The sequence below is a fragment of the Cuculus canorus genome, chromosome 10 (genome assembly GCF_017976375.1).
Source record: "Cuculus canorus isolate bCucCan1 chromosome 10, bCucCan1.pri, whole genome shotgun sequence".
Taxonomy (NCBI): domain Eukaryota; kingdom Metazoa; phylum Chordata; class Aves; order Cuculiformes; family Cuculidae; genus Cuculus; species Cuculus canorus.
The window spans coordinates 22,449,970-22,474,237 of record NC_071410.1 but is presented as its reverse complement, the minus strand read 5'-3'; the positions used below and the strand labels follow the sequence as shown (position 1 = coordinate 22,474,237).

General features: G+C 49.2%; 1 pseudogene; it reads right to left on the bottom strand.

Moving 5' to 3' along the window:
- Positions 1-22,720, bottom strand: part of LOC104066248 (exocyst complex component 1-like) — a 29,979-nt pseudogene extending 7,259 nt beyond the window's left edge.
- Between the last annotated feature and the right edge of the window lie 1,548 nt (positions 22,721-24,268).

The window sequence follows — 24,268 nt, the reverse complement described above, 5'->3', positions numbered from 1 at the left end:
ACAGCCTCAGCCTTGCATGGAGAAAATCAATAAGCTGCTTCACCATCCTCTTCCCACCCTTTTGCAATGGGTGAGGATCATTTCACTTCCTGGCAAACCCAGGAAAAAAGGTCTCCCCAGGGTGAACAGGAAAGAATTTTACGACCCTCTAAGTTTTAGTGTGGAAAACAGAATGGGAAAATGAGAAAAATCTTAATTATTGGCTTAATTACAAACAGCTTTGGGTGTTGCCTTTTAAGCTCTACCATAATGCTGCAACAAGGCAATAAATCATCAGGTGGGATATTTAGAAGTGAGCCGTTTATGAGGGCAGGGATTTAACCCTAAAAAACCTTTCTACTCATCACTGTAACAGTGAAAGAGTCACAGACACCAAGAGCGAGCCTGGGATATTTTAAAGCAGGAATGAGGGATGTTCTCAGGCAAGCATCCTTGCAGCCCAGGCTTTTATCCATGCAGCAGCTCAGTGCAAGGAGTGTGCGAAACCTGAGGAAAGGCCTTGGATGAGGTTCCCACAGAACTTCATCAAAGCCAAACCTTCCCTGCCAAAGAGCCTGCGCCAACCAATTTTGCAGAAAATATACCAGCAGTACCTCTCAAGGTCTCCAGGTGCTGGGAGAGGCCATTCCCGCTTGCAGTGCCTGCTGCTGCCAAGCTCCTTCAGCAGAAGGACATGTCCATGCACTGCCTGGCTGCTGGGGCTTCCTACCTGTTTAAGGCCTACTAGAACCATAGAATCATTGATGTTGGAAAAGACCTCTAAGGTCATCCAGTCCAACTGTCAGCTCAACCCCACCGTGCTAAACCATACCCCCAAATGCCACTGCCACACAGTTTCGGAACCCCTCCAGGGATGCAGACTCCACCACTCTCCTGGGCAGCCTCTGCCAGGGCTTCACCACTTTCAGTAAAGAACTCTTTCCTAATACCCAATCTAAACCTCCCCCGGTGCAACCTGAGAACATTTCCTCTCATAGTATCTCTTGTTTCTTGGGAGAAGTGCCCACCACCCACCTCGTTTCCCTCTCCTTTCTGGGAGCTGCAGAGAGTGATAAGGTCTGCCCTCAGCCTCCTCTTCTCCAGGCCAAACAGCCCCAGGTCCCTCAGCTGCTCCCAGAATCCCTGTTCTCTAGACCCTTCCCCAGCTCCGTTCCCTTCTCCGGATGCACTCCAGCCCCTGAAGGTCTTTCTTGCACTGAGAGCCCAAACATGAACCCAGGATTTTAGGTGCGGGCTCATCAGTGCCGAGTTAAGGGGGATGATCCCTTCCCTGCTCCTGCTGGCCACACCATGGCTAAGCCAAGTCAGGATGCTGTTGGACTTCTTGGCCGTCTGGCATTGCTCTTCCCACCCCAGTAAGCAAAGCACACTGCCAGCACACCACAGCACTGCCACAGCTCATCTCATCTCATCCTGACCGTGGGAGCAACACCAGCAAGGCAGACACATCTGGGTGATTTAGAACCGTGCTTGCAGCCATCAAGGTGTCCTTCTGTTGCTGCAAAGGGTTTCACAGACACTGAGTTTTCTCCTGGAATTTTAATTATTTCTGTTTTATGGGACTCGCATAGCACTTCAAGATAGACAAAGCAGTGGAAGAAAATCGCTCGTTTAGCATTAAATAAAAGGGGATCAGGCAGACATACTGCAACTCATGCCCTACACCACCTTTTATTTAACAAACCTGTTTCCATAAAGGACCTCTTTAACAGCCATCTCTGCCCCTGCAAAATCCCTGACAGAATCACAGAACTGTTTAGGTCAGAAGGGACCTTAAAGGCCATCCACATCCCACTGGATCAGGGGCTCCAAGCCCCAATCAAAACCTGATCCAAACCTGGCCTTGAACCCCTCCAGGGATGGGGCAGCCACCACTGCTCTGGGCAACCTGGGCCAGGGCCTCCCCACCCTCACAGCAAAATATTTCTCCCTAAGATATCATCTCAATCTTCCGTCTTTTAGTTTAAGCCATTTTAATGGCTTTTGGTGCAGACCCAGCTGTGTTCAGGAAGGAGACAAACTTGACTCCTTTTATTTCTATCTCCCAGCAGAATTAAAGTCCCTTGCTTGGTGCGCATCCACCACTTTGCAAATAGGAACCAAAGCCCCTTTATCCTATACACAATATTTGTTATTTCCTTCTGTTTAAATAAAGCAATCACCCTACTTCAGAAAATCACATCATTTTATAAACCATGGGTGGGAGTTTACTTCCCCACTGCGAATTCCCCACTCTTGCTCGCTGCCAGTACATTCCTTACCTCTTATCAGGAATTCCTGTTTTTAAGTGAGAAAGACCACACTTCCCCAGGAGAATCTGTATCCAGGCATGGAACAGCGGGCTATGTGAGGGGAATGTTATCTTTTTTAACTCTTTTGTTCCACACGATGTGGAAGGTGAGGCAAATCCCACGCCCCTCTATGCCGGGCTCATGGCAGGAGCTGTGTGGTGACCACCTCACTGTATGAGCGAGTGTGAGGAACTGATAAGAAGGTTTGCCTTGAACAACCGAAGACAGGTCACAACAATCCCATGCAATGGTCCAGGTTTGGGAAAGGGTGGCTGGAAAGCTGCACAGTGGAAAAGGACCTGGGCGGTTGGTTGACGGTGGCACTGGGAGGGCTGCGTTGGGTAAATTGCCCCAGCACTCGGTGCTGTTCCTGTTTCTTGGTGCTGTGCCCCTTCACCTTTGTGAGGTGGGAGCTGCTGCAGCTCCTGCAATGCAGAACAAAGTAATGCCAAGTGCTTCCCACCCCAAGGGATGCAGGGACGGTCAACACCCACAAAACCTGGGATGCAGAAGAAGCTTCTTCTGCTACCCCATCATGGGAAAAGCTGTCAGCACTGTCCTATTCCCACTCCCATGGAAGCTGCTTAAAACAGAAGCTCTCTCTACCCCTTCCTAAGACTCACCAGGTTCTTCATAGATCCACAGAGCAGGAAGGATTGGGGTTGTTCAGCCTGGAGAAGAGAAGGCTCCAGAGAGATCTTAGAACAGCCTCTCAGTGCTGAAAGGGGCTCCAGGAAAGCTGGGGAGGGGCTCTTGATCAGCGAGGGCAGGGAGAGGATGAGGGGGAACAGTTTTCAGCTGCAAGAGCTACCTGCAGCTCAAAGATGCTTGTAATGTGACTGATAAAACAGTTCTCAAAGTTCTGCTTGAGTGTTTCAAACATAATCAGCTGCTCAGCCACAGCCTGCAGTTTCTGGTAACCTTGAGGAAAAAAAAGAGAAGATATCATGATATGGAGCAACATGAGCATCATGGCTGTGGACCGACATCACTCAGCACACTGGAGAATTAAACAGGTCAATTAGTAAGTTCTGGGATGAATACTACCACCCAAAAGCCAACAAACGGACAAAGATTTGCTGTGGTATCAAGCAAACACAGAGAGGGAGGGAGTTTAGATTTAAAAGTAAAGCATCCATCAGTCCAACCACAGTCAAGGACAAACACTCAGTCCCTTCACAAGGATAGCACAGGGTTTCATGCCAGGGTTACATCCCTCCTCACTGGCAGGTCTCCAACAACACCCACAGTGGATACTGCTACAAAGAATTATCATTTTTCCATGCTCAAGTACAAACAATTATGTTGCTCCGAGAGTCCACAATTTCTAAACCTCTCTTAACAAGTTCCTTTCTGAGCTGTAAAGGCGTGTTGTACACAGATGGCAGATAATGGTGCTTACATCAGATATTTAGAGGAATCATATAGCAGCTTGCCATAAGTTTGTCTCAATTCCATTGTCAACTGGACCAGCCAGTGCCTGCGTTCAGATGGAGGTGCATGTAGACCTGCCTGTGGATGTCCAAGCTTGGATGTTTGTATTGGGTTTTTCTAGGAGTTGAATTGGGTTTCTCTAGGAATGAAGCCAATTTCCCCACTACTCTTCTCCGTGGATGCTCAGAGATGATGCTACATTGGCTTTCCCAGCCCTACATGACTGTGCTTCTAGGTGAAGCTGCTGAAAACTCTGAAAGCCTCAGCAACATCTCCAGGAGAAACCAATCCTGCAAACCTGTTTCCCCACTCCCAGCTCTGGTTACACTGCAGGGAAATAGTGTTTGTAGCTCAGCACTTTACATTCCAGGTAACCCTAGGCCAGTGCTGCTTCTTGGCTTCCTAAATACACACCAAATACACTAGGGCCATGGAGATGATCGGGGGGCTGGAGCACCTCCCATATGAGGGCAGGCTGAGAGAGTTGGGGTTGTTCAACCTGGAGAAGAGAAGGCTGTGGGGAGACCTTAGAGCAGCTTCCAGTACTGAAAGGGACTCCAGGAAACCTGGGAAGGGGCTCTGGATCAGGGAGGGCAGGGACAGGACGAGGGGGAATGGTTTTGAGCTGCAAGAGGGGAGATTGAGATGAGATCTCAGGGAGGAATGTTTTGCTGTGAGGGTGGGGAGGCCCTGGCCCAGGTTGCCCAGAGCAGTGGTGGCTGCCCCATCCCTGGAGGGGTTCAAGGCCAGGTTGGATGGGGCTTAAAGCCCCTGACCCAGCGGGAGGTGTCCCCTTCTGCTTCTTTTCTACTTTGTCCAGGCAGCCTGCAGAGCTGCCCAGAAAGCATGTGAGCTAATTCCTGGGAACACCCCGTCCAGCTTCAATGATTCAGGGACACCTGCAGAGGCTGGAGAGCATGGAATGGTGCTGGGTGTACAGCACAGGTTGTGAATGGGCTGGTTGTGAATGAGCCAGTGGTTTTGCTGTGTGCAACCATAAACATTTGCTGTCTACTCACCAGGCTGTATCTGGACATTCATGCAGGCAGATAAAGCCTCTGCTGCAGCAATGCAGGCTTTCACTCTGCTGGGGCTGAAAAGATCTGCCTGGCTCAAGGCATCACTGTGTTCCCTGCTGAGGTAGAGGTGGGTCTGGAAACAAAGCCAGGAAAGAAAAGGTAGAAGCACATCCAGCTCCTCATTCCTTCTCATGCTTTCTCGTCCCATCCCAAAGGGTGCTGGTGAGAAATAGCCAAGTGCTACCTTCAGTTGCCAGGCTGCGTGTGTCCCTCAAGAAGACTGCTCCACGCTCACCTAAACCAAAGGTCTGCACAGAAACAACTGCAGCAGTCCCAGTGGAAGTCCTGGCAAACCTCAGCATGACTTTCTGAAGGGCTAGAAACTCTGGGAACAGTTCTAGAACCAAACTGGTGGACAGGAGAAAGAAAAAGGTAAGGAAACTGCAGCTTGAGTTACTCGGGAATAAAAAGTCAATGCCATGGAAGTCACCGTGAGCAGTGGAAGTGAGGATTAGCTGTGCTATTTCAGCACAGTTCTTGCATTTATGGTATGATACGTTTGTAAATAATTTGCTTTCCCGTATTCCCAGAGCTCATCAAGAGCTTTCCCACTGGCTGTGCCCCTGTGCAGGTGTCTCTGTGGCTGTGAGATGCTCTAGAGAAAAGCTCCTTATTCTACTCTCGATTGTGGGAGAGGCTGATTGTGAGAGAGGCATAAAGTCCACAGCAAAAAAAGCAAATGAGGAAACAGTGGGAAGTGAGAAGAGAAGCACCAGGATCCCTGGACAAACAGCCTTTCCAGAACTAGTCTCCAGGCAGACAGAGCTTCCCTAGGATGCTTTTCCCACGGTAGATGTTTAATCTGCCTCAGGACCTGCTCTGAGTCCCCAGCAGTGAGGTTATCAGTGCTGATGGGAGCACGCTTTGACCTGGGGCGGTGTTGCAGGCTCTGGCTCTAATTGCTCATTAAGTACTGTTCTTGTGTACTCCTGGGTAATGATCACTGGCTATTGAAATGACTTTTAGCTACTAATGAGACCTGTTTTTCCATAGTAAAAAGGTATAAACTGAGAGCAACCAAGTGAAAGGAGGAGGAAAGAAAATACCCTCAGAGATAACTGCTTCCCACAAGAAACTCCCAAACCAGACAGAGGGATGCCTGGAATTTGAAGGCTCAATGCCAGGAGGATCTCAGCTATTTGGGTACAAGGGTAAAAGCACTGCTATAAGAAGATCTCAAAGCTGATAGTGAGAGGCAGACAGCACTTCCCAAGTGAAAGGTGGCAAAGCTGCATTTGGAAACTCCTTGGCCTTACAGCATTTGGAGCTCATCTTGCCCATGGAAAGAACTTTCAGGGACCCCTCTTACAGCCCTGGACTGCTGTGAGGGTACTGCACATCACATCTGCTGCTGGTCTGCCCCTAGTCCATCCCAGCTGGGTAGCCACCCTTATATTATCAAGAAAACAGAGTCCCTCATTTCTAGGGCAGAGAAGCTCTGTAGCCTTTGCAGACAGAAACAATAGACATGGCACTTCTTGACATGGTTTAGTCTATAACAGTTTTCAGAGGATTTGAGGCTCTCTGGAAGTTTTTTCTAATACATTCACCAGGCTGAAGATTGATGTCTTTGCAAATCCACATACCATGAGGAAGAGGATCTCATCCATCAGCCTTGTCTTGTTCGAAATGACGTGATGTAGCAAGGAGTTTTCCTGGTGGATATGGTCCATCTGCTGCTTCACACTTCCCAGTAATTCATCGTAGATCTGCAAGGTCTCCTCCACTCTGGCCACCTCTGCCCTTGTCGGTCACTCTGGCCCCACCTCTGGGCCTTGTCGATGGAGCTCATCAGCTGTGTCACTTGCTTCTCAGAAGAGAGAATGGATCTTAGTTGGGCCTGTGAAACAGAGAAACAGAGGGCTTCGGCTCTGTAGCAAGGACTGAACACCACCATCTCAGAGCCAAATATCCTGACCTTCACCCTCTCAAGTCAAAGCAGACTCCCTGTCATTAAAACATGCAAGAAGCTGTTATATTTGCAGCTGACCTGCATCACTACCTGCACAAGGTCAGTATTTCATTCTTGCACTTGGATAAACTCCACATCAGCAGCCATCTGCAATTCCAAAGTGCCAGGGCAAAACAAAACCCTTCCCTTAGCTACGTGTATGCTCAGAGGACCGTCATCTGCCAAGGCGAAGAGGTTACTGCAGAGTCACTGGGCAAATCCAACCACAAGCAGAATACAGTCATAGAATCACACAATGTCCTTAGTTGGAAGGGACTCACAAGGACCATCATGTCCAACTCCTGTACCTGCACAGAACAACCCCAACATTCACACCGTGGGGCTGAAGACCTTCACCAAATGATGCTGTAATATTGTCAGGTTCAGCACCATGACTGCTTCCCTGGGAGCTGTTCCAGGGCTCCACCATCCTCTGGGGAAAGAAACTTTGTAGATTTGGAGAAGACAACAAGCCCTCCTGGCTTCTGTGTCCCACTTTTCTGTCTGTGCACTAGGGAACTCCCATGTGGACATGTTAGGGAGTCTATGACCCTCAATCATCACAATTGGTGAAGTCACTTCAGGACGTGGGTGTCAATCACACAATATTTATAAAGAAAAGAAGGCCCCGGGGAGAGCTTAAAGCAGCTTCCAGTCCTGAAATGGGCTCCAGGAAAGCTGGGGAGAGACTCTTGATCAGGGAGGGCAGGGAGAGGATGAGAGGGAACGGTTTTGAGTTGAAAGAGGGGAGATTGAGGTGACATGTCAGGAAGAAATGTTTTTCTGTGAGGGTGGGGAGGCCCTGGCCCAGGTTGCCCAGAGCAGTGGTGGCTGCCCCATCCCTGGAGGTGTTCAAGGCCAGGTTGGATGGGGCTTGGACCCCTGATCCAGCGGGAGGTGTCCCTGCCATTGGCAGGTGTTGGAACTGGATGGTCTTTGAGGTCCCTTCCAACCCAAATCCTTCTATAATTCTATGATTCTACGCCAACTTTGAGGCACTGGCCATTTCTGACTGGCTCTAACCCATTTATGCAGACCATGGCCATGCCAAATGCCTGTCACAACATGTTTAATGCTGCTCAGGGCATTGTCATGCTGCCAGGGTTTTACCCAGCCAAGATGCTCTGGCAGTGGAATTAATAAATAGTTAAAACATGCATGAGACATGCACATATATGTCTCAAATGTGGAAATTAAAGGCACAATTTGCCTAGGAAGGTCTCAGGCTTTCAGTTTGATGGGTGGTATAGATGTAACAGCATGTTAATCACTGCTGACAAGCTCTGTGAGAGATTAACTGCTTCCAAATGTTAATCGTATCGTTTTTCAGGGCCTATGTACATGCAGAATACCAAAGAAAACAATCAATAGGCAAGCACGGGAGGGCAAGAGGTTATTTATCTCTTCATTAATAAAGCTTCTTAAGAAGTTTGTCTTTGCTGACATTTCAATTATCTGACGTCTTTTCCATTAAATGAAGAACAACTGAAGCATCTGTACCCTTGTGTACACCATATGCTCAGCTTTCCTGTGGGAGATGATAGGAGGAAGAGAAGCAGAGTCTTGCCCACCCAGCTCAGGTTACTGTGGCTTGGGCGTACCCTAGGCTCTGAATGAGGAATGTGTCTGGAAGTGCAGTAGATGCTGGGCATCTACATTTCCTGTGTCAGGAACTTTTTCAAGCACCTCCTGAGTTGCTATCAGGTTAAAGCTGAAATGGCAGCTCCAGCTCTAGAAGTTTTACATAGAAACATGGAATGGTTTGGGTTGGAAGGGACCTCAAAGCCCATCCAGTTCCACCCCCTGTCATGGGCAGGGACACCTCCCACTGGATCAGGGGGATCAAAGCCCCATCCAACCTGGCCTTGAACCCCTCCAGGGATGGGGCAGCCACCACTGCTCTGGGCAACCTGGGCCAGGGCCTCCCCACCCTCACAGAAAAATATTCCTACCTCAATCTCCCCTCTTGCAGCTCTAAACTGTTAAGCTCACCCTGTGCCTGCCTTCCCTGATCCAGAGCCCCTCCCCAGCTTTCCTGGAGCCCCTTTCAGCACTGGAAGGTGCTCTAAGGTCTCTCTGCAGCCTTCTCTTCTCCAGGCTGAACAACTCTCTCAACCAGTCCTCATACAGGAGGTGCTCCCAACAAGATCCTGGAGCAGCACAGAGGTGCTCCTGAAGTGTGAAAGGGACTTTGCTGCACATGCCTGGAGCAGGCAGCTCCGATCTCCCTGGCAAAGATCTCCGATCTCTCCCTGCACTCTGCTGTGAGAAATGTAATGCCATTTTGGGTATGTATCGGAGACAGGGCTGTGGGAAATGGCTTCAGATATAGGCCAATTCACAAAGGATCTGGAAAGGTCAGAGGAATTCTGTAGACAAGCCTCATATCATAGCAAACACAGCAAAGCATCTTTGGGTATAAACTGGAGAGGGGCAGATTTATTCTGGACATTAGGAAGAACTTCTTCACCATGAGAGTGGTGAGACACTAGAACAGGTTGCCCAGGAATGTTGTGGCTGCCCCATCCCTGGAGGGGTTCAAGGCCAGGTTGGATGGGCCTTGGGCAGCCTGATCCTGTGGGAAGTGTCTCTGCCCATGGCAAGGGGTTGGAACTGCATGGGCTTTAAGGTCCCTTCCAACCCTAACTACTCTATGATTCTATGATTACACGATTCTATGATCTTCATCAAAGGTTTGAGCTGCAACTAGCTTACTGCAAAGCAACATGGTGTTCCCATGAGGAGCAGGTTCAGCAGTCGGTTTCGAAGCGAGGCTTGCTAATGCACACAGATAGTCTTCTCCAGAAGCACCAACAATGCTAATGAATGTTCCTTTTGTACAGAGCCCCATCAGCCTACACAGGCACAAGGGACCCATGAGGGATCAAACAGCACCACTCCCAGGCTGCTGCTTTCCAGCCGCACACCAGGGACCCAAACCCACAACCACAGGCTCTGCCTGGACCTTCACATTTTATTAAATGTTCCTGAACTACAGCCATAAACCTCCTGCAAGCATCTCCTCACTGTGCCTAAAGATTGTCTGATTAGGGTTTAATGGAGCCACAGGGCTTTGCCTGGAGCGAAGCATCGCCAGTGACACCGGTGAGGCAGCTGCTGGCCGAAAAGGGCTCTCCGGAGAATCCCTGCCAATAAAAGTAATGGAGCTGCCAGGAGCTGCCTGTGTTTCAGCAGGTGCTGGGATCCTGCAAGTACTTGGGAATACCAATGTAAAAATCAGAGCTCACGGCCTCCTAGGTGCCCTGTCTGCACCTTCCTTCTCTCTGAAGTGAATAAGGGCTTTCTTACTGGGGGTGCAGTGCTACGTAATCCCTGGAAGAGATGGGTTAGCAGAGGGTGATTAGTATTGCAAGAGGAGGACGAGGTGTTATCAAAGGGATGTAGGGAAAAAAACATTTAAACAGATGCATGTGCCAGTCTAACTCACTGGGATTAATAACCCTTAATATCACAGATTAAAGCTTAGAAATAGAAACAGCTCATTAATTAATTTGTATTAGCAATAAGTGACAGTTATTCATTAGAAGGCATTAAAATAATGTATTCCACAGTCCCTTTCATCTCAAAGAACTTAATAGAGATTTATTAGTTGCTCTCCTAGGGTATTTTACAGCTGCAAAACAGTTGCAAAGTACCTGTACGACTTGCCGAGAGCAAGCAGGAGCAGACCTCAGGAGTTTGGTCTTCTAGATTAACTACTAAACTTCCAAGTGTGACAAGTCATATATAAACACAAATACAGAAAACACTGGAGCTAAAGGAGTTTGGAATTAGGGTTTATGGTTTATTGTCTGTTTTAGGACATTCCCTCTGGCTTATTTTTTCCCCTTTGTTCTTCTGTTGCCTCCCCATAAAATCTTCAGGCCAGATAATGGTAATTGTGCGTAAGATAAATGCTCGAAGATGCTGTCTCGTTATTTTGCTCTAGCACTCAAAGAAACAATTCATCCTCTGCAGAAATGCAGTAAAATACAGCAACTCTAATAAAGTAAATAAAGTTAATAAAGCTCACTAGTCTGAAAATGATGTTTGCCTTCTCCATTGGCCCTTTCTACTACAGTTTATGTTTTACTTTTCATCTCCTTCCAGCTCTATTTGATTTTCCCCTCTTTTCTTTCTCCCTAGCTACTGCTTTTCCTTCTGCAGGAATTATTGCTGGCCTTCTCCTTTTCTTCCAGGCAGCCTGGTAACAAATGTGCTTCTGCTCGAGTTTAAAAAGCCACCAAACTGAAATGACAGAAGCTTTTGACATATTTGTGATAGCTCTCAGGGCAACATGGCCTGTTCCCACTGCTTCTGCACATCTTGCTCGTAATGGTCATGCTGGACCAGGTGAACCATGCGCTGCAGACTTGGTTGTGGATTTGGCAGGAGCCTGAGGAGCTCTCGGTACCCAGAGGCATCTGCCAGGCTAAAGCTCCTCAGGACACATAGACTTGGGCCATCAGGGAGGAGAAGACATGCAGCGTGGGCATAGTCACGGTTTTGACCCTGGGAAAGCCCTGTAAGTAATTTCCAGATGTGATTAAGAATACGGGATTGTTCACAATCCCTGCTGGTCACTGACCTGGCTGAAGGCGCAGATTGTAGACCTAGCAGAAAGGGTCAGAAGCAACCCCCTCTTTCTTCTTTACTGGTGATCACAGAAAAGATGGTCCTGATTCCCACTGTGTGGGACACAGAGACCTTCTCCGCAATGCAAAAGAGATCCTGAAGCTCCCCAGTCCTGTCTCCTTCAGGGAGCCCCAGAGCACCCACTCCAATTCATTTTGCCCCACAGACCCTTATGTATCACTGTGCTGCCCCTAGGAATCATCATCCCTCACAGCTATATGTCCAGGTGCACCTGGGTTCTGTATCCTTCCCTGTGGCTGGGTCTGTGCCACTATTTTGTATTACAGCTTTGCAAAACTGACAGTGGGCTGGTTCTGTGCCGAGTTGGCAGAGCTGGTCCAGCACAGCTCTCAGAGAGACACCACTCGAACCAAGGTCTGAGGTTGTTAAGAGCAGCAGAGGCAGCCATTCGGTGCCTGACTGCCAGGCTGCAGTCACTTCTTTGTCCTCTCCAAGGAGCGGGCAGCCCCAGTAAAGATCACGGTGGCACAAGCACTGACCCTTGGGAGGGGAGCAGTGGTGTCCTCCTGACTGACACATGTGATGCCTTTTGAGCTGAAATAGAACAACACCGAGATATCTACAGGAAAGCTGGGGATGGGCTTTTGATCAGGGAGTGCAGGGATAGGATGAGGGAATGGTTTTGAGCTGCAAGAGAGATGAGAACTCAGGGAGAAATGTTTTGCTGTGAGGGTGGGGAGGCCCTGGCCCAGGTTGCCCAGAGCAGTGGTGGCTGCCCCATCCCTGGAGGGGTTCAAGGCCAGGTTGGATGGGGCTTGGAGCCCCTGATCCAGTGGGAGGGGTCCCTGCCCACAACAGGGGGTGGAACTGGGTGAGCTTTAAGGTCCCTTCCAACCCAAACCCTTCCACGATTCTATGACTTTCTCTCAGATCAAGTGCTTGCAGCAAGCTAAAGATCTGCCAAGATGCAGAGACTCAGTCCGGTGCCCCTACATGCCAGGCACCTTCTTTTCAGTTGAGTAACAACACTTGGCCCGTTTACCTCATCCAGCACATGGAGATCATTACTCAGCTGCTCTGCAAAGGCCACACAGTTGTTCACAAGGGGCTCATACTCCTCCATCAGCTTCAACTCATCCTCAGCTTCCTTTGATGTCATTTCCTGGTAGGCACTGAGCTCCTCCTGACTCTCAGTCTCTGCTGTTCTCTTCTTGTCTTCTTGGAGCCTTTGTCACTCTGCGTGGCCAGGAGATGTGGAGATGGCCTAAACCTTCTATCTATATCAATTTATTGTCCCTGCTAATATTAGCCCAGGGATTCCATGTGACATGAGTATGGTGGTCTCAGTTTGCTGGTCAGTTAGAATAAGATCACAGCATGGAGAAACGATGGATGTGCATAAAGGGTCAGCTTTGTAAGAGAGGCAAACCTGACATTTGAAATGTAATTTGAGCTCTAGTTGTATTTTCACTCACTCACCCCTCTGGGATTGTGTGCTGGGGCCTGCTGGTACGTTTGTTATACAAAGCTGAGACAGTTTTCAGAGATGAACAGGCTCCTTCCAATCAAATATACCGATAGTCATGTGTTGTAGAATAAAACACATTTTTATATCCACATATAGATGTTTTTCTTGATATACTGCTGTGGAACATTACAATGCAGGCAGCCAGCCTCCCCCTGGCTTGACGTTAACAACACTTTACTGCTCACCCTCCTCAACCCAGAACGCAGATAGCACCTCTGGGCAGAAGACAAGCTGTTTGTCTGTTTCTCTTCCCAGCCTAGCACTGTGTCGCCGTGGCCAGGGTCAGTGGATAAATCCAATGTCTGTGCCTCCAGACACACAAAACACGGATCCTCCTGCTTCTCTCTCACTGGTACCCACCTCAGCCTTTCCCATCAGCCACATTCACCACTTGAGATTTATTCACCTCCTGTTCCTAAAGCAATGTTAGCGATGATGCAAAAAACCCAAATGACTCTGAGTGTGACAAGGAAATGAATTACCTCCTGCTGCACAGGAGAGGACATTCACAAATGTGACAGAGCTGTCGAGGAATCGGTGGTTCAGCTTCCACAAGCATCTGATGAGGGTATTCTTCTCATCAAAGCTGCCAGCAGTCCACTTGTAAACCTTATCGAACTTCTGATCAAAATCCAGGCTTGCCTAGATGTCAACAGTTAAATATAACATTGGTGAGATGCTGCTTGTCACACCACAGATGATCAACACAGAATTGCAGCACATTTTAAAATGACAGGCACTAGATGTTTTGAAAATACCTTGTGCTGGGAGGAAAAACCCGTCTTGGTTGAAAGAGGTTGGGACATACACCTCTACACTGCAGTTTCAAGCTTTAGAGGTTTTGGTGGCCCTGGGAATCGTAGAATCATTTAGGTTGGAAAAGACCCTTAAGACCATTGAGTCCAACATCTAACCTAACACTGCCAACTCCGCCACTAAACTATGCCCCAAAGATTACATCCACACATCTTTTGAATACCTCTAGGGATGGGACTCTATGCCAATCAGCCCTTTCAGTAAAGAACTTTTCCTAACATCCGATCTAAATCTCCCCTGGTGCAACTTGAGGCCATTTCCTTTCATCCCATCGCTTGCTACTTGGAAGAAGAGCCCAGCACCCACCTTGCTCCAACCTCCTTTCCAGGAGCTGCAGGGAGTGTTGAGGTCTCTCCTCAGCCTCCTCTCCTCCAGGCTAAACAGCTCCAGGTCCCCTCAGCTGTTCCCAGAAACCCTGAGCTCCAGCCCCCTTCCCAGCTCTGTTCCCTTCTCTGGACGCACTCCAGCCCCTCAATGTCTTTCTTATAGTGAGGGGCCCAAAAGTGAGCCCAGGATTTGAGATGCAGCCTCGCCAGCACCGAGTCCAGGGGACAATGACTGGAAACAGCACAGGACTTAGAGGAGAGCACTCCATCTTCACCAACAGCTCAACCCCCTCAAGCAGGGTGATTATCCTGACACCTCTCTGAGTCCATCTAGCAAAAAGCCAGACTGGACATGCTGTGAAGGTGACTCCAGGGACACCAGTGCTACCAGCCATCTCGTGCTGATGACGAGATTGGTTTTGGTGGAGCTGCACAGGTATAGTCAGACTCAGATCTAAAGAAGGGCTGAAATGTGCTCTTGCCCCCAACATCTGCACAACATCTGATGTGATGGACAACAACTGTAACCCACCCAGGATAACTGCTGTCAGAAGTTCGATTTGAAATCTTCCAATCAATGAGTTCCCTGACAAGCTCTGTATTGCCAAGATAACAGCAGGCGATTCCTCTAGTCAGCATATGCCTTCGTGTTTCTTTCCTGCAGGTACAGAAAAGAAACTCTGCTGCTGCTGTCCCAGAGTAACTGGTTGGGATTTGAGAGGTAGGGTTATGGCACTTGGCAAATAATCACAGGTGTGACAAAAGCACTGAAAATAAAAGGATGTATAGCGATGCTGACCCCAGAAGTTGACACTAGGACACCCACAGCAGGTCAGACCAAGCAATCAACCAGTCCCAACGTCCTGATCCAGCAAGCTGGCTTCTTTTCAGATTATATAAATCCCTCACCTTTTACTGTAGATTTTTGGGAGTGAATGCTGGTGAATTTTGACAGTGTCCAGTGGCAGGTGCCTGGGAGGAAGAGCCTTCAAAGGACAAGCCCAGGGTTATATTGCCTTCAGGATTCCCTGCCAAACTCTGGCAGCCCATGATCTGGCAGCTTGCTAAGCCAGAGGTTGTATCCACAGCACTGTGTTTAACAGCCCTTGAAGGACCTGCTGTCCCCGATTTCCTCTAATGTTTTTTTGAACTTATTAATGGTGTTGGCATCTACAGCATCCTGTGGCAATAAGCTCTGCAATGTAATGATGTGCTGAATGAGAAAGCTTAAATCCACAAGAGTTAAGCTTTCAAGGTAAGCCCAGCACTCACTCTGCCTCCCACTGCAGAAATTCCCCTCTGCAATCCTTGTCCAACCTGAAATCCCAAACGTCTCTTCATTTAAGGGTAAAGAGAAAAATTGCAATCTGCTTCCACAAGCTCCATCCTGGAATCCCCCTGAGCTGCACTGTGGTATCAAGCATTCTTCAACTGGCATCTCCCAGGAGCCCCATTTCCTGGCAGGGAAGGTCACCTGGAGCATGGACTGGAAAAAACTGTGTATCCAGAACAGCACTCTCGGCCAGGTGAGGGAGGGGATTGTCCCGCTCTGCTCTGCACTGGGTCAGCCCCACCTGGAGCACTGGGGGCAGTTCTGGGCAACACAGAATAAAAAGGATCTAAAGGCGCTGCAGAGTATCCAGAGGAGGGCATGGAGTTGGAAAAGGGTTTAGAGAAGAAGAGTGTGAGGAGCAGCTGAAAGCATTTGGTCTGTTCAGCCTGGAGAAGAGGAGACTGAGAGGAGACCTCGTTGTGCTCTGCAGCTTCCTCACCAGGGGAGGAGGAGGAGCAGGCGCTGAGCTCTTCTCTCTGTCCACCAAAGACAGGACCTGAGGGAATGGCAGGAAGATGTGCCAGGGGAGGGTTAGGTTGGACACAAGGTTCTTCATGCAGAGGGTGGTGGATCCCTGGAACAGCTTCCAGGGAAGCAGTCATGGCATCAAGCCTGACAACATTTCAGAAGCGTTTGGCCAAGGCCCTCAGCTCCATGGTGTATATGTTGAAGTTGTCCTGTGCAGGGACAGGAGTTGGACACAGTGGTCCTTCTGGGTCCCTTCCAGCTCAGGACAGTCTATGGAAACTCACTCTTGGCATTTCCCCATGTTGTTTTCATCTGTATAAGTGTCAAAATCTCGACATCTATCCACGCCCAAAGGATGTAGTTTCATGGAGGTGGAACTCCAGGCACAGGAGATTTGGTGTTTGCCATTAAGCAGTGTGTAAGTGGAGAGAATAACTGGTTACTGAACTGGGAACATCCCACAGGAAGAAAGTCCTTCCTGCACCATCTCATTAGCTCTGTGGCACAGCCTGATCTCATCTTCTGGAGAACTTAGAAGCTGCACTTATATTATTGGTACTAATCATTGTAACAGATGCAGAGTTTATGGGGATTGATGCTGCCTTACAACGCAGTTAAGAGTTGCTTTCTAAACACCTTGCAGCAATACATCACATCCTCACATTGCTCTGCAGGCTCAGTAGCAGCCCCTGCAACGGCGCAGAGCAGTGGTGTCCGAGGGAGGAATTTACAACGCGCGTGGTTTATAGCATGTCTTATGAGGAGCTATTAAAGCAGGGAGGCATCCGTTAATCGCTTCATAAATATTAATACTGTTTTGGTCAAGGCAGCTGTAGTTTTAAGCACCAATGGACTTGCAGTGTCAGTACTTCGCTGGTGCCAAGGAACAGAGGGCTTCCCAGTGCACCAGAGCAGACCTGACGACCAAGCCCTTGCTGTGTGTACTGAATATTGATTCGCTGGCTTTGGTCTGGCTGCAGTAGGTGCTATCTGCTAAGCGGCAGTTTCATTTCCATGTATTTGTCAAGCCATGCAACAGGAGGGACCATGACGCCTTGAGCAGTGGGCTGCACTGGGAAGCTGACCTTATGCAGGGGTCTCTGTGGTGGGACCCTGACAGATGTCAACATGTCCTGGTTGCAGCCTACTGCTTCAGCTTCTCCTCTGCCTGGGGACCCCGTGCAGTACCTTCAGCTGGGGAGTAGATCCCGTTTTAGAAAAGATATGGACAATTCTGGCTGCCTGCGTTCAAGAAAAAAATGAATTCAGCCTGGAAGAGGCAAGGAAGAGGACTCTAAGGCCTGCAGAAGGGAAGAGAGAAATCAATACTTCAGGTTGGATGGGGCTTTGAGCACCCTGATCCAGTGGGATGTGTCCCTGCCCATGGCAGGAGGTTGGAACTAGATGGGCTTTGAAGTCCCTTTCAACCCAAACCACCCATGATTCTGTAGTGCATAAGAGGAGACTGAGAGGTCAGCCTGCTAGGTTGCCAGAAGGAAGGTTCACAGGAGAGGTGACTGCAATCTGAAAATATATCTGCAAAGGAGAAGAGCTGTCTAACCTAAGGGACAGCCACAGCACAAGCACAAACAGGGATGATGTGGACACCAAGACAGGCTGGAATTCATAAGGAGGCTTTGGGACAACCGGGTTCTTTATTGTCCTCCCAGTAAGAGAGGGTCCAAAACCACTTTAAGATGAAGTATGATCAGTTCACCTCACTGGGATGGCAAATGAGGAGGAAAGGACTGACAATCCTGGGGGCATCTGCTAAGCCTAACTCCTCAGGAGCGTAAGCAGTTCAGAAGGCTCGGTGGAGCCAGGTTTATCTGCTAGATGGAAGCTCAGGCAAGATGAAAGCACCTATTTCCTTCTGTCCAGGAAAATGTAAGACAATGAGTCATGAGTCCGGTTCTACTCAGAGGATCAAGATGCCCTGCAAACCTGCAATTGTGATTTTCCTTTCAGATATGCTGTGCAGATGTACTTTATTTGTCCTGGATGTAGAAGTGGAAAGCTGTTCTTTTGCTCAATTATTTCTATGCTTGTGAAAATACAGGCACCTTGCCAAAGCCTCTGGACCACTCACATTAATAAAAAAAATAATTATAACAACTTTAACGACACTCTGCCAGCCCCAGCAGCAGAAAGGGAATATCTTGTCCATGCTTTCTTTCCCAAAAACCCTTAATGTCCCCTTCAAAGTGCAGACTCACAGCTGACTTCGTCTCTCTATAATCCTTCTTTCAGTAAATGCCTCCATTTAATCCTTAAATACCCTATGCAAATGTCTGTCAAGAAGCTTTGTCAACATGGAGCGACAGATGGGCCTGACAACCAAGTTCTGCAAATGCTGGAGATCTGACAAGAGCAGCGCTTCGCAGCCCAACTCTCCAGCCTCTGAGGGCTGCTGCAAAAAGCTTCAGGAGGTCCTCGGCCTGAGGAAGACGGAGAGCTTGCCCACTGATTTCCATGGAAGCTGTGTCTGTGTCACCCACTCACTGCTGACTCTGGTCAGCCTGACATATCCCAACTTAGAGAGGGATGATTCAGGAGGAAGAAAATTGTTCTAGCCCCAACATCCTGGGCACAAACATCAACCTGGAAGGCATGAGGGGAACAAGAAGTGCAAAAGCACTGTTGTAAGTTGGAGGAACCACCTGAGGAGTGATGCCCGGTCATCATACTCTAGGAAACAGCTCTGAGGGAAGGCAGAGGGCTTTTAAATTTTTTAAATGGTAGTTGTTTCCTCAAAATTAGCATTATTCAGGCTGGTTCAGTCCTATATTAGACATCACACACACCCCTTGCCGCTCTGCCTGCCTCTTTCCTGGCAGCCAAGAGGGCAACCGTGTCCTGGGTGCATCCAGCACAGCATCGCCAGCTGGGCAAGGGAGGGGATTGTCCCACTCTGCTCTGCACTGGGGTGGCCCCACCTGGAGCACTGGGGGCAGTTCTGGGCAACACAGGATGAAAAGGATCTAAAGCTGCTAGAGAACATCCAGAGGAGGGCACGGATTTCGGGAAGGGCTTAGAGAGGAAGACTGTGTGGAGCAGTTGAAGGCACTTGGACTGTTCACCCTGGAGAAGAGGAGACTGAGGGGAGACCTCATCGCACTCTGCAGATTCCTCAGCAGCAGAGGAGGAGGAGCAGGCGCTGAGCTCTTCTCGCTGGCCACCAATAAGAGGATTGGAGGGAATGGCAGGAAGGGTTAGGTTGGACATGAGGGCAAAGTTTTTTGTGCAGAGGCTGGTGGAGTCCTGGAACAGCTCCTCAGGGAAGCAGTCACAGTGCCAAGCCTGATCAGTATTCCAGTGCCCTCAGCCCCATGGTGTGAATGTTGGGGTTGTCCCGTGCAGGGACAGGAGCTGGACTGAATGATCCTTGTGGGTCCCCTCCAACTCAGGGTGTTCAATGATTCTATGATCTAAACATATGGGCTGAGCTCCAGGGGACCTGAATCCCCCTATGGATCCTGGCCTGCGTCTCTCTAGCTTCATATTTGTATCTGTCCCCTATGATCAGTTCTGCTTTTTGCCATGGAAGGAAAACCAGTCCTACCTGATTGAGAGTCTTGCTGTCTACCAGCTTCAGCTCTGCTAATGGCCACCTGTAGGCTACCTTGTACTGCTCTCCACGGTCTACCTTGACCTTCACCAGAAACGGCTGCACTGGCCTGAAGGTGTCCACTGAGGATGAGTGACAAGAAAAGAAAAACACACCACGTCATATTATTGTTAGTTTGGTACACAATAATTCAGTCTGAGTGGACAGGTAAAGGGGGACATACAGACACTGATTCTGCATTGTGGCTGTATGGAGAGATGCTACAGGATATCAGCTGACTTTTCTCTTTGCTGAGTATTTACCCCTGCTCTCTGGGGTCTAATCAAGAGTTATTTGGAGACAATGGAGGCATTCCCAATAATTCCAATGAGTTTTAAACCAGGCCCTTGCATTCTACACAAGGCACAAATAATTCATCAGGATCCAAATGTGACCAGAAAAGAGCACCTTAGTGCAGGAAGGTGCATGACAGTGCCATATGGCTGCCCTACAAGCGTCCAAAACCACTGCATTGTCTGACTGATGCCCAAACCAAGATATCCCATCACAGAATCACAGTTAAACATTGGAATAATCTCCCCAGGGAAGTGGTGGATTCCTCTACACTGGACACCTTTAAGGGTCAGCTTACACAGTTCTGGGGGCATCTCATTTAGGTTCTGTATTACCTAAAATGTTGGACCGGGTGATCCCTGAGATCCCTTCCAACCTGTCATTCTGTGATTCATGTATTTTAGACATTGAGTGGCTACATCATCTCTTTGAGATATTCTTCCAACTCTCCATTCACTACAGGGGGAGTTGAAGCACATCCAGGTCAAACATCATAGAATAGTTTGGGTTGGAAGGGACCTTAGAGATTATCTAGTTCCAACCCCCCTGCCATGGGCAGGGTCACCTCCCACAGGATCAGGCTGCCCAAGGCCCATCCAACCTGGCCTTGAACACCTCCAGGGAAGAGGCAGCCACAGTTTACCTGGGCAACCTGTGCCTCTCCACTCTCATCATGAAGAAATTCCTCCTTATGTCTAGTCTAAATCTGCCCCTCTCCAGTTTATACCCGTTGCCCTATGTCTTATCACTACAAGTCTTTGTGAACAGTCCCGCTCAGATTTCTCGTAACCCCTTCCAGGTACTGGAAGGTCGCTCCTCAGAGCTGAACAACCCCGACTCTCTCAGCCTGTCCTCATATGGGAGGTGCTCCAGCCCTCAGATCATCTTTGTAGCCTCCTCTGGATCCAGTCCAATAGCTCCATCTCCTTCTTATGTTGAGGATTCCAAAACTGGACACAGTATTCCAGATGAGGTCTCACAAGAGAGGAATAGAGGGTCAGAATCCCCTCCCTCGCTGGCCACGCTGCTTTTGATGCAGCCCAGGACACAGTTGGCCTTCTGGGCTGCAAGTGCACGTTGCCAGCTATAGAATCATAGAATCACCAGGTTCGAAAGGTCATCGAGTCCAACCATTCCTAACACTCCCTAAACCATCCCCCTCAGCACTTCATCCACCTGTCCCTTATACACCTCCAGGGAAGGCGACTCCACCCCCTCCCTGGGCACCTCATGTCGAGCTTCTCATCAACAAGCACCCTCAAGTCCTCCTCTGCAGGGCTGCTCTCAATCACATCATCCTCGGTCCTGTATTGAATAGCTATCAGAAATTAATCACATCATAGGTGACTACACGGTCTTGAAGCTAGGTAGTCTCTCCCCTGCAACTTTGTCAAAAAAATCTGTGCTAACAGCTTCTCAGGAGTGATGGAGCAACTAGAAAAGCATAGACCAAAGGAGACAGAATATTTCCTGAATTACTTATAGAATCACAGAACAGTTTGTGCTGGAAGGGACCTTAAAGCCCATCTAGTTTCATGCACTGCCATGGGCAGAGACACTTCCCACTGGATCAGGGGCTCCAAGCCCCATCCAACGTGGCCTTGAACCCCTCCTGGGATGGGGCAGCCACCACTGCTCTGGGCAACCTGGGCCAGGGCCTCCCCACCCTCAGCAAAACATTTCTCCCTAAGGTCTCATCTCAATCTCCCCTCTTGCAGCTGAAAAAAAATTCCCTTTTGTGCTCTCCCTGCACTCCCTGGAACCAGTTGCTCCTTTCAATCCGAGTCAAATAGCTACACCCTCTTGAAATGCCTGGGTACTGTTAACACTTCCACTAAAACTATCGAGAAGCAGAATAGAATCATAGAATCACCAGGTTGGAAGGGACCCACTGGGTCATCGAATCCAACCATTCCTAACACTCCCTAAACCATTCCCCTCAGCACCTCATCCACCCATCCCTTAAACACCTCCAGGGAAGGTGACTCCACCCCCTCCCTGGGCAGCTGTTCCAGTGCCCGATGACCCTTTCCGTGAAGAATTTTTTTCTGATATCCAGCCTGTACCTCCCCTGTCAGAGCTTCAGGCCATTTCCCCTTGTCCTGTCCCCTGTCCCTTGGCAGAAGAGCCCAGCTCCCTCCTCTCCACAACCTCCTTTCAGGCAGTTGTAGAGAGCAATAAGGTCTCCCCTCAGCCTCCTCTTCTCCAGGCTAAACAACCCCAGCTCTCTCAGCCGCTCCTCGTAAGACTTGTTCTCCAGCCTCCTCACCAGCTTCGTTGCTCTTCTCTGGACACGCTCCAGAGCCTCAACATCCTTCTTGTGGTGAGGGGTCCAGAACTGAACACAGTACTCAAGGTGCGATGAGTGAATGAGGCTGTAATACTGTGTCACGCTAGAATGGGTTGGTTGTTGCTAACCTCTAATAACAGACCTGATGCAAATGGTATCAAAACTAATGTCACACTGGTGGAGGGAGCAGCTCTGCAGACCCCAGCTCTCTCAACCTGAGTCAAGAGGGAACTTATGATTCTGTTGCCAATTCTTGACATCCTATACTGACTTGGCACAACTCCTCTGCTTGGATTAAGATTTTCTTGCTTTAATCTTAAAATCCAGCATTCCAAGTAGTGGTCATATCTTATTTTCCAGATTAGGAAAAGAGCAATCAGAAACTGATTGCTGGTCACTCTGACCAAAGCTGCAAAAAACCTCTCAGGGTTTCTTGCTCAACCTGTCTCCCAGCCCTGGGATTCTCACCTATGACACAGAGAACACACATCTTCTTCCTATTCTGTGTCTTCCAGACACAAATGGTTTCCAGCAGCCTCTTTTTCTGTGGAGCAAACACATCTCTTTCCCATGAGCTCCAAAGAGAAGCCATGCCCATACCCCAACACAACAGCCCGTGGTAGCTGTGTGTGCCTCCCCCTGATGCTCACGGTCACTTCAGGCTGCGCAGCACCTCCTGTAGAATAAAAACAGGATGGAAAGATGATCTACACACCAGCTTATGATACAGAAGTGAAATAGATTCCTGTCACACTGATTTTGTATCTGCTGTCTTGCAGACAGCATGAGTCTTAAGTAATAGTTATATGCTTGAGGCCACAAGAGGCTGTTACAATCAAATTCCTGCTCAGTGCAAGCAGGACACACCAGTGCATCCAGACTGAGAAGGCCATAATAAAATTTCTCTTATCACTTAAAAAAACCCATACTTTTTAATTCCAGCTCAGCATAGGTGTGCTCACAGCCAAGTAAGCCATCCGTATCCTCAGCTGCATCCCAATCAGTGGGACCAGGCGCGTGACGGAGCGGATTCTGCCCCTCTGCTCTTCTCTGGTGAGACCGCACCTGGAGCCCTGCATCCAGTTCTGGATTCCTTAGCGCAGGAAGGAGATGGACCTGTTGGAGGGAGTCCAGAGGAGGCCTTGGAGATGATCTGAGAGCTGGAACACCTCCTGTTCGAGGACAGGCTGACAGAGTTGGGAAGACACAACTCACTGAACCTGGGGGGATGCTGGAGCCTTGCAGGAGAAAAAGCAGAGCCCTGGCTGTGGAGGGGGCTCGGTGAGGCTCACAGGGCTGTGGTATGGGCATGGAGGGGAAGGCAGGCATCTTGCTAAGCCATCTGCCTTGCGGTACATATTGTGCTGTGTCTCCCACACCAAGACCATGTGAAGCTGGAAATGCACAGCCTCTGTGACCTCCTTAGCCACATCCTGCCACCACAGCCTGCACCCACCTCACTGTGCCCTTGTGCTTCCCAAATCTCTCTTCCATTGCCCTGGGCTGTGCTCTGCTAAGCAGCTCTTGGTACTGTGGACCTCCAGCTGCTTCTTCTTCCTCCTCAGCTGACAACTGTGGGATTTCTCACTCCCCCTTCAGTCCCCTAAAAAACTTGGGTTTGGAGAAATAGCAGGGGGAGAGAGGCCTCAGACCACCACTTCTTCCCCCTCCTTTTCTGTCTCCAGTTGCCTTCCTATGGGCCCCCCTCTGGTCTCCTGCAGCCATGCAGAACAAGGCAGATGTTTCCCCAAACCAGCTTGCTTGCCTCCCCGAGCCCTCTGCCTTGGTCCCTGGCACTGGAAACCCACCAGCAGCAGAGGGAAAGGACCCTGTGCAGAGCATAAAAGCACTTGCAGGTTTCACACACTTGCTAACTCATTAGCAAATCAATATTAAGCACCAGCAGCTCCTAAGCTCCCAAGGAGACCCCTGCTCTCCTGGCTTCCCTGGCTCCAAGCTAATGGGCCAATTAACCACAATGGAGAACACAGAGGGAGTGGGAATCTCAGATGTGGTTGCAGCTGCTGAGGCTGACCCTCTCCTGCAGACCGCAGTGTTTGTATCCCCTGTCTTTGTGCTGCGAGCAAGCACTTCATGGAAATATCTATGTGTGCTCACGCCTGAGTTGTCCAGCCAGCTGAATATGTGCAGTTTTTTAGTTTCATAGTCTAAGAAGAAACAAACCCCAACTTCTCCTCCCCCTCACCTTGCTTACGTAGCTGAACGCGCTTCACTGCCCAAGGATGAGGATGACA